The sequence below is a fragment of the Polypterus senegalus genome, chromosome 14 (genome assembly GCF_016835505.1).
Source record: "Polypterus senegalus isolate Bchr_013 chromosome 14, ASM1683550v1, whole genome shotgun sequence".
Classification (NCBI taxonomy): domain Eukaryota; kingdom Metazoa; phylum Chordata; class Cladistia; order Polypteriformes; family Polypteridae; genus Polypterus; species Polypterus senegalus.
In genome coordinates this window covers 62,418,929-62,439,025 of record NC_053167.1, presented here as the reverse complement: position 1 = coordinate 62,439,025, position 20,097 = coordinate 62,418,929, and the positions used below count along the sequence as shown (strand labels likewise).

Here is a 20,097-nt window from a genome sequence, read left to right as displayed (position 1 = left end):
AAAATGTATATAAAACTATAAACACTATTTAAACTAAGTTGTCTTCTTTGATAAGAAAAAAGACAAGAAATTACCGATCCCTCCGTGATTTCCTGAATTCCGCACATTCCCGATATATTGCAGAATCATTAATAGTTTAATAACTAATCGAAATCAGTCTGTAAAATCAATACATTATATTATACACTAACATTCTAAAAATATCTGCTAATAGTACGATGTTTAAATGAATTCGCCTGTCTCTTTTTAAACTTACAATCTAACTCGTGTTGCTAAGTCTACTGTTTGCTCTAGAAACAGCGATTCTGATATATTAGAGCAGGAGGGGGGATAACTCCATATTCTCAAATACATTTTGAATCGCAATAAAATATATAGAGCTAAACATAATTAAATGATAAAATATTTACAATATAATACTATTATAAGACATGTTAACATTTATTTTCCTTTATATTCTCGATTTTGGGGCTTACTGATATACTATCCACCCCTGTTTATACGAATGGATGACGCCCGGGCCGCTTTAACCCTCGAAGTCCTAACAGTGGCAGCGGCTACAAAGAGGCACCACCGGCAAGGAGGTGGGTTGGGGACAAATCTGCATCATCGGAGGCACTAAGAAAAGAACAGAGAATTTTAAGGTATAATATTATTTTTCAACGTACCCGAGAAAGCGAAATATATATATACATTTGAATGAATTATTAGAGCGACATGTCATTATTTTCATCGTTTCCCAAAGAGCATCAGAGTATTCACCCACTGGAATATTTCATACAGCCAGGAATGGTAAGCCTGACGTATTTGGTTGTGATTGATTTTTTGTAATATTATCCGACGGGGGAATGAGGGTAAACCTTCTCATTGTACACGGAATGGTTAATTCACTGGAACATGCTATATTCACTGACATCATGTCTAAAACTGGCCAAGGCCGCGGTCAAGCATAGCTTTCGGGTGCTTTTAGGATTGTTGCTAACCAGTTATGAGCGCAAGTTCAGCCTGCAGCCTGTATAGAGCATCACCATCAGAAGGCTGTTTCCGGGAGGAGAGGGTCCATGCATGACATTCATTTAAACAAGGTGCAAGTCTTTTTAGTAATTAAACGATATACGCTCACTCGCTTCTTGCATATACTCACATTTGACAAGGGAGGACTGTCTCTTCAGCGTGATATAAATTTAAACTTTGAAACTGACCTTATTTCCAGGTTCATTTAAAACGAAACGAATCCGTGCAACCTGTCCCAGAATGAAAAATAAAATAAAAATTGTTATCTTGCAGACCCCCTCCAGCAAATGACGTCGGCCCGCATGATGACAGTGACATATACCAAAAGAGACGGTTTTGACCTTATTCCTACTGATGACATTCTGTAGGCCTATCCTACAGTGACCAGACAGCTTTGGGTGACCGGAGCGTGAAACGTTACAAATAGTATGAGCGCCCGAGCACAGGAATCACTTAATAAAATGTATTTATTGAACGAAAAATAATTTATCCGTCTTAATAAATGTACAGTATATGTAGTGAGTTATATATAGCTATTGTGTGAACACTAAGAATGCAGTTTTAATTATAATATACCTGGAGGTATTGCCTCTATGAACCTTGAATATATCTTACTATAAAGGTCAAAGAATTGTGAATTACATCTGTCCAAACTTTGCTATTTTTTTATTCAGCTTCTATGTGTGTATGCTGCTTTAAGATACTAAAGTTAGTCAGCAAATGCGGAATCAGTCTTTATATTGTATAAAGTTAATAGATTGTACTTTATACAAAATTAAAAACTGTGCTAAACTAAAGTCCATATTATAATCTAAATAGAGTATATGTGGATGTCCTCCGGGCACTCCGGTTTCCTCCCACAGTCCAAAGACATGCAGGTTAGGTGGATTGGCGATTCTAAATTGGCCCTAGTGTGTGCTTGGTTGTGTGGGTGTGTTTGTGTGTGTCCTGTGGTGGGTTGGCACCCTGTCCAGGATTGGTTCCTGCCTTGTGCCCTGTGTTGGCTGGGATTGGCTCCAGCAGACCCCCGTGACCCTGTGTTCGGATTCAGCGGGTTGGAAAATGGATGGATGGATGGAAACGCTATAAAACTGCAGCAGTAATGTGCTTTAACCAACAAGTGTGTTGTGACAATCCAAGGACTGTCTTGGCAACATTAGACACATTAATCGTAAATGGAATACCAGTCCATTTCCATAGGCATACACACACACACACACACATTCTCATGCATATTGACCAGCATGTCTTTGGAATGTTTAAGGAACCTAAAATTAAAGTGCTAATATACGTAGTGTAAGATTATCCCTACAGTATCGGTATCTAATCCTGGTAAAGCTTTGGGGTATTGAGAAACACTGTGCCACTGTGTTCCCCTGATATCAGTTAGGTTTAAAATTTTGGTAAGTGCAATTAGGTAAGCTGATCATTTTAACTTTTCAATCAAGTATTAAGAATGTTTTATCGGAGTGTATTTCTTTCCTGGATTACAAATTAACAAGCTGCACAAATGAGTCTGGCTAAAATTCTAATCATTGTTGCAAGTCATGTATGGTCTGCAAAGTCTTTCTACTTACTCCGATTTCCAAAGACATTCATTTTAGGTTAATTGGTGGCTCTAAATTTACTCCAGTGTGAAAGGGAGTGTGGCTCTGCATGTGAGAGGAGTATACAACACCCTGTCTATGGCTGTTTCCTGCCCAGTGCTCATTCCTGCAACCAGGAATTGGGTTTAAGAATGTTATCAGTGGATCTAATGACTTGGCATCTGCTTTGGACAAGGTAGATTCTGAGGGACCCAAAAACAGAGCTTAGAATAAAGTTGTTTTCAAAGATGGATGAAGAAAATGACATAACAATACAGTTTATAAATATGTGTATATAATTCACATAATATGTTGAGAAATTGTTCAACTGTTTCTACAAAAGTGATTCTCCCAATAGTTGTAATTGAAAATGTGCTACAATGAGTGAAGAAATGTTCAAAAATAATGTATATTTAGTAATATATAATATATAAATAACTTGTAATTAAAGTAGAAAATCCATGAGGCACTTGGCCCTTAAACAGTTTATAAGTGTGAATCTGCAGGATGTGTACACAGACACACAGGAATAGGTCTTATAAACACTCTTTGTAGAAGTGTGATGTTGAATCATTGTGTTGAAAATTAGGTGCTGCGGAATCCTGAGCTCTGAGTGGCCTAACAGACAATTCAGTTCTTTCGACTGGCTTAATTTTTGATAAAATAATGATTGGTTGTAGCTTTTTAGGTGTAACGTGTGGATTTTGTCTTTGATGGCTCTGAGTGTGGCTCTATCTTTTTAATAAAGGTTTACCCATGGCAGCTTCTTGTGTATAGTGAGAATTTAGTACTAACATATATGTTGGATGATGTATTTCCTTCTGTCCTCACTGATTTGTGCTAGGTAGAAATATTCTTACACCCCAAACATCCTTAGATCACATAGAAATTCAGGGAAATATTTAATGTGTCTAACAAACTTTTTTTTTTTTTTTCAAAACTATCACAGTAAATCCAACAGTGATTTTTCATACCTCTCTAGCCATCTGAGGGTAATGTGGAGCCAGTGCAGATCTTGACAGCAAAGGCAGCATTAACAGGACAATATGTAGAAAGGCATACTCCAGTATAGCTCCTGGCACTCACCACTTATACTAAGGCATTTTATACCAGTAAGCCTGATAATTTGCTTTTAAAATCCAGCCCATTAATTGAGATTAGTAGAAGACAATAAAACTGTTTGATTTCCTTCCCAAATTCTTTAAACACAAAAATGTTGCATTTTAATTTTTTTTAACAAAACTCATTGAATTAAGTGGGTTTCAGAAAATTATGCAATAAAATATAAACAAAATCCTTAATTCATGTTAAAAGTGTCTTAGTCTGCTATAATAATTATGGTAAATATAAAAGAATTACTAATCTGGTGGAAGATACATAACATTGGCTGTGCACACAATGGGTTCCACTTAACACTAGAATTTCTTGTTAAGCAAAAAGGGCAAAAAAGAAATCTATTGTTAAATTGCGGCCACATAAGCTGTGCATGTAGTGGAAGGGGCCATAGGAATATGGAATGTGTCTATGTACTATTGAATCTGAGAAACATACAGAATTAAACCATTTTTGAGGCAAGTGGAATATATATCTAACTTCACCGCAATTCTAATCTCACGGAGCTCATTTGCATGGACAACAGCAAATTCTGATATTTAAGATGGTCAGCTGGCTTTACATATGAATAATGGACACAGCATGTAAACAGGAAATCCTCACTCAGTGGTGTAGCTTGTCTTTTGGAATATACTTCTCACTTGCTTCATTGCCTGCTGAGCAAGCACATTTTGTCACTTAACATGTTCCTTGATTTACTCTGCTCATTTCTTATTTGGTTATATTTTTATTCTTACTTTCCTGCTAGCAGAGAGTACATTATATCTAAAGTAATATTTTCTCTGTTTTTACAGTTTTTCTCTGGGTGTGATCTTCGTTTGAATTTAAATTAAATTCTATCTTGCTTCGTTGTATATATATTGCTAGATCTAGCAAAACAAAGCTACTGTACAGTATTTTGGCAAGTTGTTTAAATGTCATGATTATTCACAGGTGTCAAATACAAAATTTGAAACATTTAAAGGTCTTGGTTTATGCATTATATTTTTATTGTAATAAAAATACTTTATCTAATAGTACTAGGGTGTTGTACCGTGTTAGTCAACATGAATGTAGAGAAAAGCCAAGCAATAAAAGGTGTCATTTTGCTTGGCTTTTATCTAATAGAAATAAACATTGCATAATCTTAGAAAACTGCAATTATTATAATTTGTAGCCAAAATCACTTCTGATCTTCACTTTGTGCTCATTTTGCTCTTTGTAGTGTTAGGTGGTATAATGCAGAAGTCAGAATATTAATGTGAAAGGTTTATCGTTTGGTAGCAGTCTAGTTATAAGCAAATATATGCTCAATATATGCTGCAGGCTTTCTTGGTTGCTGTCTCTGAATGAGCCATTCTTGCCTGTTCATTCATGTTAAATTCATGTGTGACATTTTATGTAGCCTTTGGGCATTACTGCAAAGTTACATTTTCAGTGGCATTTGTTACACCTACTTCAGATTATAAAGTGTTGTGGTTGTTTTCTTTAAACAACTAAACGGCAGATTCAAAATAAATTATACTTTGTTCAAACTTATCATTTTAATTCAAAACTGACATTTTCATTTGTAATATTTGAATACGACAGGTAAGAAGAAGGTTAGGTGAATTGGTGTTGCTAAACTGGCCTTAGTGTACTTGTGTGTGTGTGCGTGTGTGCTCACCTTGTGATGGTCTGGTGTCCTGCCTAGGCCTTCTTACTGCCTTGCGCCAGATGATTGCTTTGATGGGCTCCAGCTGCCCTGTGACCCTGCCCTGGAGAACTTGGTTAGAAAAATGAATGGATGGATGGATAGTATACTATGTTTTTTCTATTCTATATTGCTCCTTTCACTTTTACCTACAGCATTTGACTTTTATTCTGTGCTTCACAGCACAGACACCCTGTATTTTTATACACAGAAAAATGCTTATTTTTTCCGGTAAAGGTAATTTTATCAATTACTTTGAATGGAACTTAACATTTCTAGTAGGGCACCATATGAAATTCTAAAACTGGTTGTATTATATGTATTTTTTAGTTTTTTTATAGTCCATGTCCATCTCTAGTGGTCGCTTATAGGATCATAAAACAGTATTTGTTTTGGCATGAAAAATAACCAAGGTTCAGTCTATAGTGTTACATTATTTTCCATTGGGATGTTCTCTGTTTTACACTGTTCTGTTTTGTTATTATCACTCAAAATAGTTCAACAAATGTGTTAAAAGTATAGTTTTTGGAGACTGACTAAAATTAGGTCAGCTGGAAATAACAGCATGTTTTACTGTGCTACTGCTGCGCCAGAAGAGCAGATTTTCTGTGCAGCCTGAAAACACAAGGATTTTGCATTGCAGACACAAAACATATTTTAATAGCATGCTGGGTCTTCCTCTTTTTGTACCAACAGAGTTCATAATAGAAAAAAAAAAATCATTGCAGATTACTGTAGGATGCAATTCTTCATCGATCCATCGATTGTCCAACCTGCTATATCCTAACTAGAGGGTCACGGGGGTCTGCCGGAGCCAATCCCAGCCAACAAACCCTGGGCAGGGTGCCTGCCCACCGCAGGATGCGCGAGCACACACACACACACACCAGGGACAATTTAGAATCGCCAATGCACCTAACCTGCACGCAGACATGGGAAGAACATGCAAACTCCACGCAGGGAGAACCCGGGAATCGAACCTGGGTCTCCTAACTGCGAGGCAGCAGCAATACCCACTGCGCCACCGTGCTGCCTGCAATTCTTTAAATGGCTTCAAAATGAAACATAACTTTTATGTGAAATCTGAGGTGTCATGTTGAACCAATATTCTTGTCCTTTGTGTGTTGTCTGCTAGGTGATACAAGCCTTTTAGTTTCTGTTTAATTAAATATTTTGTGTTTTTGTCGGGAATATTATTTTATAATTTTGTAATTCAATACAAAAGTAATGTTTCATTATATTTACAGTGGACCTAATGTCCACATTCAGCATTGATTGAAAAGAAGCAAATAATTTTTCTCTTGAAAAAACATATATATATATGGTATAATTGCTGTATAATTGTTCATTCACATGACCATACATCATGCAGTATTATTTCTAAAGTTTCCAAAGATTTCATCCTACTTCACAATCTGTTCCCTCATATCCAGTGCATTTGTTACAGTATTTGGTCTAGTGTTGTATGAATACTGCACAGGATATAAAGTATGCCATACATGGTGTGTTTTGTAGTGTGTTAATAGTTGGTTAATGTTGTCTTAGGCTCAACGTTTTTAAGCATGTGATATATTAAACTTACAGCTTATTGTTCACACTTTTTGAAAAAGATGAAAAACAAAAGTTTGAGATGCAGTCTGCTTCCTACCTGACTAGAACTGGAGACATAACCCTGAAAAACCCACATCCACATTCCTGGCAAAATACTCAATGGGTACGCTTTCTTTACAACCTCTACATTTGAGTAATCTCTAAAGTAAAAGTAAAGTAAAGTCTTCCAATACTTGTGAAGCAAAATGTATACTAGTATGACAGGCATTGATACTGATGCACCAGACTAACTGTTTTGAGGGCTCCATACTGTTCATGATATTGGGGCATCACCTCCCCTATTAGTGGTGCAGTTTTGTCAATTGCCGTGTTGTTATTGCAGTTAAGGTCTCTGCTGGGCCTCCAATCTCAAGTGTGTAAATAAGATTAGATATATTTCTATAATGCTGACCTGAAAATAACCACATTGACTCTACTCTTGGTCAATTGTCCAAATGTTTTCTGTACCTCCATATTCCACTTTAGGGCCATGGGGACCTACAAACTGTCCTAGTAGCATCAGCATACTGGACCAACAGCAGGCCAAATTTGTATTGCCATTTAAACTACAATACATGTTTGTGGTAATTGTAAACTCCACATAGATAGTGTCCTTTCAAGGATTCAGTTTTGTGGAACTATTAGGCAGCTATGCTAAACACTAGGGCTGCAATTTTGGTAGTCAACTAATCGTTCAATTTTTTTTTTTGATTAGTCGATTAGTCCCGATTATTTCATGCCTGACTGTTTTGATGCCTGCGACCTGTGGTTGCACATCCTATTCTGGGCTCCAGTGCATGTCTTACCTCATCAGCTCACGTCTCTCCAAAATAAAATAACAACCAGTGAAACATATGAATTTGAAAATAATCAGGTGTTTTTATATTAGTGTGACCATCACAATAAAAAAGAAATACATTAAACTATAACTATAAACTAAAGTGCACATAGTCTTTAAACACAAAAAGTGCATTTAACTTAACCAAAAATGGCCACTGGTGTGTCTTAAAGTCCAAAAGTTTAAAGAAAGCTTCAATCCAAATAAAGTGAAATAATAATGTACAGTTTATAAAAGATTCAATTCATATACAGTATTCCTGATTGCAGTGCAGGAACATGAGCATTTCGACGTGCTCTGGTGTGAGGCTGGCTCTCTTCTTTGAGACAATGTCCCCAGCTGCTGAGAAGAGATGCTCAGAGGGAGTAGAGGTAGTAGGAATACATAAGAATGATTTTGCAGACAGAGAAAGATGTTTTAATCATCACACTCTGAAAGAAAAGTGTTGTAGTTTATCACTTCATGTACTATATTATGCCAAAATAAAAAAAATAACAGACTAAAATATGTAACAAGGTAATTACTGCCAGCACACCGGAGCCGAGTATATTCAGAAAAGTACATTTGTTGAACAGCGCAACCAGCTAGAGTCAGTTTCCAGTCCAATTTGGAAGCATGCCGAAGCTGAGTATATGCGGCGACATATATTCGGCGACGTACATTCATTGAACTCCGCAACCGGCTAAAGTTGTTTCTCAGTGCAATTTGCCAGCACGCCGGAGCTGATCAGTCAGTGCCATATATTCGTTGAGCAGCCAGCTCACGAGCACTGCCGGTCCTGGCAGAACTGCAGCAACACTGTCTCTGGGATTCAGCCGCTGCACTAGACAAGCCTGCAATCATCAGCGTTTACCCCTGTGTGTTTGCATGCAGCCAGTTCAAACACAGTTGGCTCGGTGATTTACTGAATTTCATCAATGACTTCAGTTGCATATTGAACATATAGTAATAGATTGTTGCAGTAGTTTTTGTTTTTTTTTTATAGTTTTTACAGTTCATTTGCAGTGTATAAAATGATCAGTGTTGCAGTAATTGTGATGCTCTTTGCATGAAAAAAATATGTGTTACGTTAAAATTTCACATTTTCTTTCTGAATTGTAATGTTTACTTAAAAAGTGCAGCTAAAAAGTATTTGGTGTCCAGTGGTGCATTAACCCCCAAGTATGTGTCGGTTTAAGGGTTAACTATCATTGTCGAAACCTTGATAAACACCTTATAGTACAAACATCAATGTTAACACGTGACACTAACTTTACTCACTAGAATTTACCTGTCGAGGGTCGGCGACATCACAGCTTCAGGATGCTTGGGTTGGTAGGACTGTGTGTGTCTTGACAAACAAAAACAAAGGATACTGCCCTCAGACGTTCATGTAGTGCATTGCAGTTACAAAAACCACTGTGGTTCTTTGTGACTGGAGCCTCTGTTGAAGGTTCTGTTTATGACGCGTCGATAATAAAAAATCTGCGTTAACAATTTTTTGTAGTCAATGTTGTCGATTATGTCGACTAATCGTTGCAACCCTACTAAACCCTGCACCATTGTACTGCCAACCACAAACTGTAGACTATTTAATAATAGCAAACAAAATAACCTGCTTTTGTTTTTTATGTACATGTATATTTGTTGCTGTGATTTGTTGACATTATCCAGTGAAAAACAAACATATTTAAAGTATATTACACTTGATATCTTTATTGAGAAATATGTAACAAGAATAAGGCAGACTTGGTCTAGACAATTTTCTAATACAGGAGATCTCCAAAATTGCCTAAAAGGTCAAGTAAGAGATAAATAAGGCTTGTGGTCCCTCAGTATCATCAGGATATAGCTGTATATTGCTATAAAAAGGTAAATTGTGTAACATGATACAAAGATCTGTCTGCTCGAGCACTTGCATGAGAATTCCAGTCATATGACAAATGCCAAGAGAAATGGGCATTTAATGTTAACCAACCAGCCAGCCATTTAATGTTACATATACTGGATTTAAGACGTTGTGCTTAGCATTGTGTATCAATTGCAAAATATTTGGAATATAAAAAAGTAATGTAATCGTATAAGTTCAAACATACTCCTCAGATAATTTTAACTGAACTATTTAGGAGACCATCAGTACATTTAATTCAAGGAAAGTTACAATAATTAAATCTACAATTGTATTAGATTTAGTCTTAAATCTTTCTTTATCATGTGTTTTTACAAATGAAAAAACTGCTATTCAATTTTTTTTTGTAAATTATCCATTCATCCATCCACTTTTGAACCTGTTTTAACCAATTTGTGGTAATGGAGATCCAGGGTTTAATCCAGCAGTGAGACCAGAAATAATCCTGGGTGGCATGTGTTAAAAAACCTAAGCATGATATGATTGATTGTTTACAGCAAACAACCTGTAATTGCTTATGAGAAAATGAAGTCATATAGAAAAAGAAATACCTTGATTATTAATTTTACTGACTGTGATATGTTTATTCACAATGCATTTTAAACCACCTTTTAATACAGGAAAATGGGGAGCAGAATTTTATCTTGTAGCACTGGTTTCAAGGCAAGAAGTAACCATGGACAAAATGACAGTCCATCGTAAGGCATTCAGCATGCCTTTAGACTATGGGAGAAAGTTGAATGAAACCCATAAAAAAGGCAGGAGAACTGCAAAACTCTAAAGAGATGGCACACCAGCCTTGAATCAAAATGAGATCCAAGTCTTGAAAGGTTCAATGCCACCCACTGTACCATAACTACTGTATATACTGTCCACATTTACAGTATTGTAAGCCATTTGTTATCACCCTTGTTTCTAGCATGATTGTCAAAGTAACAAATAACCAAATAGTATTTTTAGAATTGCATTATTTTATATTTTGCTTGTTTAATTTAACAGAACATTACCCATATTACCATATATTTAAAAATGTAAGAAAATACAGGTTTGCTATAGGTAACAATGTAATGCAAAAATATAACAAACTATAATTCAAATGTTTAATCATTCAAGTATAAACATTGCTTTTATTTTAACATTATATTAGAAAGGACATACTAATCTTTTTTAAAACATTGTTTCCATTTGAAACTATTAGTACAATATACTTATTTTATTCAGCAACCTTCTAATATTGTGTCAGTTGTGTTTTTTATGCACAAGACAAAGACCAAAAAAAAAAAAATATTTATTAATCGAGAAAAGTGTGTAAAACAGGAAGTACACACTTGGGCCTGACTATCATGATCTCAAAAGAATGGGACTGATCAACATTTCTCTATAATTTCCTGGTTACCAATTTTTTTTCTGCAGAATGAATACGCAGAATAAGATTCTTTTATGTTGCTTTATCTTGTCCAAATTGGCCTTATAATATAACAAATTTTAAGTAAAATTTTTGAGAATCCATCCATCCATCCATCCTTTTCCGCTTATCCAAGATTGGGTCGCGGGGGCAGCAGCTTGAGCAGAGATGCCCAGACTTCCCTCTCCCCAGTCACTCCTTCTAGCTCTTCCAGGGGAATCCCGAGGTGTTCCGAGGCCAGCCGCGAGACATAGTCCCTCCAGTGTGTCGTGGGTCTTCCCCAGGGCCTCCTGCCGGTGAAATGTGCCCGGAACACCTCACCAGGGAAGCGTCCAGGAGGCATCCTGATCAGATGCCCGAGCCACCTCATCTGACACCTCTCGATGCGGAGGAGCAGCAGCTCTACTCTGAGCCCCTCCCGGATGCCTGAGCTTCTCACCCTATCTTTAAAGGAAAGCCCAGACACCCTGCGGAGGAAACTCATTTTGGCCGCTTTTATTCGTGGTCTCGTTCTTTCGGTCGCTACCCATAGCTCATGACCATAGGTGAGGGTAGGAACATAGATCGACTGGTAAATTGAGAGCTTTGCCTTTCGGCTCAGCACCTTTTTCACCAAGACAGACCGATGCAGAGCCCACATCACTGCGAACGCTGCACTGATCCACCTATTGATCTCATGCTCCATTCTTCCCTCACTCGTGAACAAGACCCCGAGATACTTGAACTCCTCCACTTGGGGCAGGATCTCACTCCCAACCCTGAGATGGCACTCCATGGTCCTTTTCCGGCTGAGGACCATGGTCTTGGATTTGGAGGTGCTGATTCCCATCCCAGCCGCTTCAGCCGTGAACCGATCCAGAGAAAGTTGAAGATCACAGCCTGATGAAGCAAACAGGACATGGTCAATTTGATTTTGAGAATGTAGAATCTAAATTGTTTGATTTGAAATGAAATGGTCTGGATCTATCTATCTATCTATCTATCTATCTATCTATCTATCTATCTATCTATCTATCTATCTATCTATCATGTACTGTCAGCTAAATTTGGCTGAAAATTGCATCTTCTGTCTTATGGGATAATCTGAATATTCATGCAATGCATCTCCCTAAGAGATTATAAAAAGCATGGATGAAAGAAAGGCTGCAATATGCATGGTATTTCAGCAATTTAGTTTTTCTGTAGTTTGCCATCTTAATACTGTGTTTTGTACATTTTAATTGAATGGTGTTAAATTTGTGTTCTTTATCGTGGTTTATTGTCAGGTAGCTCTGCCACTCTTACTCTTGTTGTTTCTGGAAAATCAATAAAGATTTTGAAGGGCTCAAATCAACTGCAGTGGCAGGCAGTTGCTATTTAAGATTCTGTTGCTTTCTTTGGGATGTTGAGAATATCACTGCTACATACTAAACACCATATAAATCCAGCAAGAAAAGAGATCTAGTGTGTGTGTTTATGAATACTTGAAACCCTTGGAAAAAAAACACATATAAATGCTCTTCAGAGGTTGTGGTTCATAGCATGGAATAAACGCTTGAAAATCTATAGTCAAATTAAATTGTATACTGGTCCCAGAGCTGTGTATATTCATGGTAAATTATTTTATGGGTATCAGTTTATTTCAGTTCAGTTCATTCCGATATTAAACTTTTCATTGAGTTTGGGCATAGGGTGTTTACACAGGTTTCATTATAATAGAGTAATAGCCTTGTAACAGTGGCATACATAAACACATATATCGAGGTAAACAAACAGGTAAAGAAAAGATCATTTCAGTAGTTATATACAGTAGATACTAGGTTGTGCTGATTTAAATAAATGTTAACATAAAATTGAAACATTTTCTGCTGACAGTGGAACAGAGGAAAAGAAGAACTCAAATTAATAGCCATCCTAGAGAAAATAAATTTCTGGGGTACCCTGGTCCTTATTTAAAGCCAACATTTCAGTTTTCCTGATGCTGTTCAACTGGCTGCCCTTCTCCTTCTTTGTCCTCAAGAATATGATAAGCACAATTGTGAAATTAGATGACACTGCATTATTTCAGTATACGCTGAATCCTAATCCCAATGGTTGCTATATTTAAGAACAGAAACATATGTTTTTAAGCTTGCAAATATTACAAAGCATAGTACATTACCATATCGTATTATAGTTTTAAGCATTCTGAATGTATACATGCATAAAGTGAAATTGAAATTGATGTTGCATTCCACAGATAGTCAAAGACCCAGCTTGCTATGTTTGAATCCTGTGTCTGATACCTGTGTGTGACTTTGCACTTTTTCCTCATGTTTGTGTTATTTTTCTCTATGTATTACAGGTTTCTTCCCACATTCATAGACACATGTATGTTTGGATAATGGTGAACCCATTGATTTATCATGTACAAGTGTTGGCATGAGCGTTAGAATTGAATTAAGTAGGTTTAAAAATGTTAGTATACATTAAGTCATTGGACAGGAGTAGAATAATTGCAAAACAGCAGTTCTGACCTCTACCCCAGCAGAATACTAAGAGGAGAAATAGCATAAAAAAAGAGTCAGTCAGAGTTCATAATGGTTGCAGATCTTCTAAAGCATGATTATATATTTGATTAGGGGCTATTGATGCCCATTGTTAGAGAATTAGTTTGCTAAACAGCACTAAGACAGATAATTCTTTAAGGAATGTAAAATTAAAAAAAATAGATATTTTAAGTTTTTCCTTTTTATTCCTTAACAGTGTCACGGTGGGGTGCTGGAGCCTGTCCTAGCTAACACAGAGCACAAGGCAGGAACAAACCCTGAACAGAGTGCCAGTCCACTTCAGGGAGAACACACACACAGACACACACGCTCACACCCGAACCACACACTAGGCCCAAATTAATACTGCCAGTCCACCTAGCCTGCATATGTTTGGACTGTGAAAAGAAACTGGAGCATCCGGTGGAAACATGGGGAGAGCATGCAAACTCTATACAGGGAGTTCCTGGGATGCAAACCCTGGTCTCCTTACTGCAATCCAGCAGTGCTACCACTGTGCCTCTGTGCTGCCCTAGCCACTGTTTAGCATCTTACTTCTGTTACTTTTTATCTATTTTCTGATGTGTACTGTTATTTCATCAGTTTAAATTGTAGTTCCTCACAGCCACACTTAAGATTATTTAGTTTCAGTGTAGCCAACCATGTTCTTGGAATACCACTGTGACTGCAGTTTTTGTTCCAACCAGTTTCTTACAATAATTTGAATTAAATGGCAATGACCTGATCCTGCTTTTGTTCTACCACACTTTATATTCCAGTCAAGTTGTATTTTGTGTTTGTGATAAAATCACCAAAATGCTCAATACCAGAGGTGATCATTCCCCCTTCAAACTTAATTTAAATAAAAAGAATACAGAGAACAAATATTAATTCTGCAAATGAAAAGGTGCAAAAACAATTAGCACCTTTCAGATTTTAAATATGAATACAATGCTTAGTATTAGTAATGAGCAGAACAGTAGTTAAGCTTTTTGTCCTTGGTTCAAATTTGTGCCCAGTTATTTGTGTGGAATTGTGTGTTTTTCCAGTGTCTGTGTTGGTTTTCTTCATGTATCCATATTAGAAATATCAATCAATTAAGTTAATTAATGTTTCTAAATTGATCCATTGTGGGTTCAAAGTGTGTTGCGATGGACTTGTGTCTCAACCAGGATGTACTAAATTCAACAATGCTGTAATAGGTGGTGTCTTACTGACTTGTGGTCACCATGAGCTGCCTTTGATTTCGTTTTGGGTTTCTATTTTTGATTTCTCTTGCAATTCATTGTTCTGCTTTAGATAGTGAGAGTAAATAGATCCAGCTATTTGTCTATTATCTGAAACAGCTTTCCATATTTCTCAATGAAATCTGAAAGACCTACTGTTTAACCCCTAAACAGACAAACATATTCATATTTTAGGGTTTTTAAATTTTATCTCAGTTTTGGGAAATATAGTTTGTATTAATTAGAAAGTGGAATGAAGGAGGAGAAGTTTGTAAATGAGTTTTACTATTTAGTCTTCTCATTATCTCTGCTACCCGGATGTCTTAAATGAAATTATATGAGCCTATCTTCCAAATTTATTTAAACAGTTGTACAGTAGCTTTATATATTTCAATATATTTTGTAAATTTGGTAATTTAATGGAGCTTTGTATGTATGACAGCCCTTTTTATGGTCTTCTCCCTCATAAAGTACATTTTCACAGAATACAAATATTTTGCAACCTGTAGAGCAACAAAGTTCTGAATTTGGCCTAATTTGAAGTTTGTAGATTCTTTTCATTATTGCTTGAGTTTTCTTCCCTCCTTCCAAAGAAGGATAAAATGGGTTACTTGTCAAATTCAGCAGACTGTCACCCTGTGAGTGACTGGTTCCAACTTTGTGCCCCTTACTGCTTTGATAGGCACAGGCACCCTATGACCCAAAAACAGATCACTAGGCTTAGAAAATGAATGGGTGGAAAATGGATATTTTTTCAATACAGTACTAAAGAATTTGTGCCCCATGTGGGTAACTTTGTAATGATGAAACATTATAAATAAAAATGTCGTATGAAGCCAGAAAAACCTAGAAAATTATTTTGTTTGACGTATAAATGAATGAATGAGAATGGTATTTCTAATTTATCAGCTTGCACAGACCATGACCTGTACATTCGTTAAATTTTTATGTTAAACTCATTCTGTGGTCTTGACCTTTGTATTCTGTGTGCTTTAGTTTATATGTCTGTATGTGAATTAGACAGTAACTATTTGTGAGCTGGTGCACAAAGAATGGTGTACTTTGCCAGTGTACCAGTATAGACGTGTGTATCTTATAATAATTAGAACAATAGAAAAATTTAGACAAGAACATACCATTCAGCCCAACAAAACTTGCCAGTCCTTTCTGCTTAATTCTTCCAAAATAACGTCTAGTCTAGTTTCTTAAAGTTCTACTGTCTACCACACTACTTGGTAATATATTCCATGTGTTAATGGTTCTCTGTTTGTAGAAAAATTTAACTTGCTACTGTTTGTGTGTAATTTACTCTTAATAAGTTTCCAATTCCCTGTGTTCTTTTTATTTAATTAATTTTATATCACAAAGGTAACAAAGTATACAATCCAGCAGATAAAATTTATAGAACTTATACAACAACTAATAACTTCAAAGTCAATCTAAAAAAAACAGCAGAATTTTAAAAGAAAACAGTACAAAAACAAAACAAGAATTCAACTAATACCTGAGAGAAAGAGAGGAGAGCCAAAAGCAGAGAAAAAAGTAAAGAAAAACATCTTTTTCCCCTCATATGAATACAGGATGGTCCAAATCTAATTATGCAGATCCAGATCATCTGGATGACTTTGATTTATTCGGGGACGATTCCAGTTCGGGCACAAAGACGATTCTTCATGTCGTCAGTTCGCACACTTGTCGATGGCCGGGATTTTTCAGGTGATTTTCTATGTAATAAACTTAATAAGCTGCTGTGGGCTGGCGCCCTGCCCGGGGTTTGTTTCCTGCCTCACGCCCTGTGTTGGCTGGGATTGGCTCCAGCAGACCCCCGTGACCCTGTAGTTAGGATATAGCGGGTTGGATAATGGCTGGATGGATAAACTTAATAAGTTATAGCGTAATGAAAATTGCATAATTAGATCTGGACCACCCTGTACTTATTCTATTTTTTTATTAAGTGTTACTATATTTTATAAAAGGTTTGAACAGATCAGAATTTGATTCTTTTCCAATTTCAGAAAATATAGAACATCAATTGCCCACCAAGATATAAAAGGTGAATTGAATTTCATCCAGTTAAGCAAGATAAGTTTATGTGCTAGTAGTGTGCTATAAGCTGTTACAATCAATTTGTCCTTATGTACTTTCAGCCCATCTGGGAGTACGCCAAATATATCTTTTAATGGGTTAGGAGTGATTGTAACACCAAGGCTGTCTGATATATATTTAAAGATTTTTGTCCAAAAGTACCCTTGTGCTCTTCTTGAACTCAGTCTAGAGTTAGTCACTGTACTAATTCCTTTCATTATCTGAAAACACTTCAGTCATGTCACTTCTTAATATCCATTTCCTTAAACTGAAAAGGCTCAGCTTTTTAAATTTTTTCTTGTAACTCATCCTGTGTATCCCTGGAATCAACCTAGTCACTCATCTCTGTACTTTTTGTAGTGCTTCTGTGCTTTTTTGTAGCCTGGAGACCAAAACTGTACACAGTACTCCAGACGAGGCCTCACTAGTTCATTATTTGACTTGCACTCTACACATGAGGCTATACAGAAAAACCTGTTAGCCTTCTTAATGGCTTGTGAGCACTCTCTGGAAGTTGATCGTGTAGAGTCCAGTATAACTCCTAAAACCTTCTCATAAAGTGAACTTTCAATTTTCAGACCTCCCATTGTGTATTGAAATCCAACATTTTTACTTCCTGTGTGTAGTTCTTTATATTTACTCAAATTAAATTTCATCTGCCACAAAATTGCCCAAACCTGTATGCTGTCCAAGTCCTTCTAACGATTTAATGAATCTAGATTAACTAGACAAGAAATTCCTACTACTAATCTAGACAGTCTTCTAGATTATCTGACAATCCACCTATCTTGGCATCATCTGCACCTGTTATACACTAGAAGCAGAAATATTCTGCTGTTGAGTTGCATCCTTGTTAATGTATTAATAAAAGGCAATTGTTGGTTATATAATACTAATGACTTAGTATGTAATGCAGTTTTATCTTTTAGAATTATTGTATGTATTTAGTGGAAATATTAAGAATATATACTTTAACTCCCTTTGGGCAAATGGTCACAAGTTATGTAATATTAACATCACAATTTCCACAATTATTAATATTGTCATGTTTTGTTATTATCTATATTTATAGCAGTGGTTTCAATTAATGTACTGTGGAATGTCTTGCATCTTCATCTTATAATTCCACTTAATAAATATTCCAATTTCTGAATTTTGTTAAAGTGAGCATTTTGTACTGAATGAATGGATTGCTGTTTCTGAACTCTTTTTTTATGTTTTTCTTTGCACTTGAGTCTTAACTTCTTAACAAGCAAGTTCAATTATGACAATGGTATGCATTTTATTATTTTCTAGTGAAAATACAAATGTTTATAAATCATATATACAACATACTGTATGTAACAAAGAAACAAGCTACTTAATTAAATACATCCAGTTAAAGAAAAGAATTATCTTTTGATGGAGTGGTAGCTGGTTGTGAGCAAAGTGGAATAGGAAACATACTGTAGATGTGATGTGGCAGTAATCAGAGCAATTCATGTTGCATTGTTTTCAGTATTTCCTGGTTCAGAAACACTACCAAATCTGTTAAATGTCACCGTATCATATCCTACTGTCCTCAGTTTAAAAAATGATCATTTCCACATTGTCATCATTCTCTATCAATAAAAATTGACTATTTCAAATCATGCCTTTTCCACATTTGTATCCATTGACATATAGTAAAATTAATTTGAAAGTGATTTATTATTTTAGTTTAGGCTTTAATCAGTTTTTTTTAACATTTATTAACTATAATGACATCAATGAAACTCCTCCTTGTATTTGGGGTGATTTTATATCAACTGATGCAATGAATCAAAACATTCCATTTACTGCAAGAACAGCCAGAGGCACACAACTCTGTAATCAGTGTGATCCTTGAGTCCCACTTGTCCAATTACACTAGCAGCCTACTCTCTGATTAACAAAATTGTTTTATTATAACAAATACAGGCAAGAGTTTGGAGACACACTGAATTATAGCGTTCATAAAGTTATTAATAAGTACAGTCCTCATTTTAAATTATCCGTAATTATTATAACTGGAACAATGTTGAAACTGATACTTGTACAGCAGTATTGTATGTATAATATATACTAATACTAATATAGAAATTGAAAAAAAAATTTTTTGGGTTGCATTATTACAAGGTCATAGCAAGTTAGAGCCTGCTGCTTTAATATTAGACATGAAACAGGGACAATGTCCAGTCTGGCAAAGGACATAGTAAAACCTACAGGCTTCTTCACCACGCCAGTTTAAAGTCACCAACTGACCTAACATGCAGTTCTTTGGGATAAGACAAAATAGCTGATTACCTAGAGAAAATATGAACATGGAAGCAACATGCAGCAATATAGAATAAGATACTGTACTGGCAATCACAGCCTGGCTCTTGGAGGTACACAACAGCATTGCCAGCAGTTGTAGGATAGTGGTATAGCAGTTAGCGCAGCTGCATTCTAGCAATTGGAAACTGGTTCACTCCCCAGCTGGAATGCCTTCTGTTTAGTTTGTGTTTGTTCGTTTTACAGTTCAATGACATGCTATTACTTTGATTAGCAGCTTCAAACATTTGCCCTGTCATAGATTAATGACCCATCCACATCTAGTGCCCTACTTGAAAATACTACATCCAGAAAATGGATGGATGGACAGTTTTAACTTTAGGCCCTGAGCTATTAACTGGGAAAAAAAACAGGAATGAGAACAGATGAATAGGGACAGGAGACCACTGTTCTGTGTCATTTCTGATGTGTTTGGTATGTTTTGTTGTTTCATAAAACGTTTAGGGAGCAAGCATTGATTTTAACCTCAGATATGCTACACCACATTTACAATGTGCACGATTCAGGAAAATTCATTTCCTAAAAGCACAGTCTTTACCAAATATGCAAACCTGTCTCACAACCAAAAAATAATACTTATGTTGAATGCACATCTTTTAGATGCTTTTTAAAATCTTAATTCACTCTTGGCCATGAAAAATTTAATTAAATTAAAATCCTAATGATTTAATTAAAGATATACTTAAATGAGACTTTTTTTTTAAAGCTGGCAAAAGTCATTAGTAGAATCAGCAGTTTTTTCCATCATCCTTATGATGCATGCCCAGAATAAATTATCATTAATCCTTATAATGTTGAAGCTATTGGGAACACAGTACTGTACAATGTGTAAATACAAA

The 20,097-nt window shown here is 36.0% G+C and overlaps 1 protein-coding gene across 3 annotated transcripts in view; it reads left to right on the top strand.

The window, feature by feature from the left end:
* Positions 1–555: 555 nt before the first annotated feature.
* The window catches only part of ttll7 (tubulin tyrosine ligase-like family, member 7), a 254,532-nt gene continuing 234,990 nt past the window's right edge, over positions 556–20,097 (top strand). For 2 of the 3 annotated variants that reach the window (XM_039735295.1, XM_039735293.1), the window contains exon 1: positions 556–644. The gene's annotated coding sequence lies outside the window, so the exon portion shown is untranslated. Of the gene's footprint in view, positions 645–692; positions 793–20,097 lie in introns of those variants that run through there. The other variant, XM_039735294.1, reaches the window with a different exon arrangement.